Below are 2,259 nucleotides of genomic sequence, written 5' to 3'. Positions count from 1 at the left end.
CTTTACTAGCTTCAACAACTGCCATGTATTCAGCTTTTGTTGTTGATAAGTTACAATTTTTTGAAGTCTGGACATCCAACTAACTGCTGTTCCTCCCATTGTAAAAATATACCCAGTAATGCTTTTAAATGTCTTTTTGCATCCACCCAAATCAGCATCAGTATATCCTTTAAGAACTGAGTCTTTACCCTTGAAACATAATCCCAACTTTGAATTACCCTTCAAATATCTGAGCAGCCATTTGACTGCTTCCCAATGTTCTCTCCTCRGATTTGACATAAAGCGACTAACAACCCCGACAGCATGGGCTATGTCTGGTCTCGTGCAAACCGTGGCATACATGAGACTACCAATAGCAGATGCATAAGGAACATTAGCCATATCTGCTTTCTCATCCTCTGATCTTGGAGACTGATCTTTGGTAAGCCTGAAATGACTTCCCAAAGGTGTTTCTGGGTTTTGTCTTCTCATCATTCATCTTGAATCTTTCTAACACTTTCCCGATGTATTTCTCCTGGGATAGTGTCGAAGAGCCATCTTTCGTGTTTCTAGCAATACTCATACCGAGTATCTGTTTTGCTGGACCCAAGTCTTTCATCTCGAATTCTTCAGACATTTGCTTYTTTAACTTGCTGATCTCTTTCATATCCGCACCTGCAATCAACATATCATCTACATAGAGAAGTAGAATGATATAGGAGCTCTTGAATTTCTTCACATAACAACAATGGTCCATTTCACATTTTCTGTACCCGGCCCTCTCCATGAAGTTATCAAACTTCAGGTACCATTGCCTRSGTGCTTGTTTCAAACCATACAAGCTCCTTTTCAGTTTGCAGACCCAATCTTCTTTACCAGCAATCTGAAAACCCTCAGGTTGTGCCATGTAAATTTCCTCATCAAGGTCACCATGTAGGAATGCTATCTTGACATCTAGTTGCTCTAGATGTAAGCGCTATGCAGCTACAATACTCAAAACCAATCTGATGGTGGTCATTTTCACCACTGGAGAAAAGATCTCATTGTAATCAATCCCCTTTTTCTGTTGAAAACCCTTGACCACTAAACGGGCTTTGTACCGTTTAGATCCATCATGCTCTTCCTTGATTCTGAAAACCCACTTGTTCTGCAACGCCTTTTTATCATGCGGAAGCTTGGTTAAAACCCAAGTTTTGTTCTTGTTCAGAGATCCCATTTCTTCTTTCATTGCACGCTCGCACTACAACGAATCTTTCTGCTTAATAGCTTCAGAATAACTTTTTGGTTCACCATTCTCAGTCAAAAGAAGATAATTGACTGATGGATTGTATTTTTCAGGAGGCCTAGAGACTCTGGTGACCCAGTGTGATTCAACTGGTTGAGATTGTACCGGAGATGATGGTTCTTCTTCATCCTCTGAACTTTCGCTGTTGACAGTGTCTTCTTGAACATCTTCAGACTCATCATTATTCTGAAAATCAGACTTAGTACTCCCATTATCATGAGTATCTTCTGGCCCTCTGATTATGATGTCATCACTTTCAAACTCAACTTGTTCTTTCTGATCTTTTGAGTTTACTGTGCTTCTGTCTTTATAAAGTTCAGCCTCATTGAAAGTTGCATGTTTACTTCTGACTACTTTTCTGCTTTCAAAGTCCCAAAGCCTGTAGCCATACTATTAGAGCCATATCCAATGAAGGTGTATTTCTTGGCTTTTGCATCCAACTTGTCACCATCTTTCTTCAAGTCATAGGCACTGCATCCGAACACCTTCAAATGCTTATACTTGATTGCTTTACCGTTCCACTCTTCCTCTGGAATCTTGAAGCCCAACGGTACTGATATTCCTCGGTTGATAAGATAAGCTGCAGTGTTAACTGCATCAGCCCAGAACGTCTTTGGAAGCCCAGCATTAAGCCTCATACTCYTGGCCCTCTCATTCAAAGTTCTGTTCATTCTTTCTGCCACTCCATTYTGCTGAGGAGTGCCTGGAACCGTCTTTATCATCCGAATGCCATTTTCAGCACAATAATCAGTGAACTCTGTGCTAATGTATTCCCCACCGTTATCCGACTTCAAGCACTTTACTTTTAGGTTAGTTTCCAATTCAACAGCGGTTTTCCATTTCTTAAAAGTGTTGAAGACATCAAACTTATTTTTAAGAAAATAAACCCATACCTTGCGTGTTGAATCATCGATGAAGGTCACATAGTAGTTCGATCCTCCTACGGAAGAAACTGGTATTGGTCCATAAACATCTGTGTGAACAAGCTCTAGTTT

This window comes from Cynara cardunculus (assembly GCF_001531365.2).
Source record: "Cynara cardunculus var. scolymus isolate 2C chromosome LG 8, CcrdV1, whole genome shotgun sequence".
NCBI lineage: Eukaryota > Viridiplantae > Streptophyta > Magnoliopsida > Asterales > Asteraceae > Cynara > Cynara cardunculus.
Note: the sequence above shows the minus strand (reverse complement) of the source record.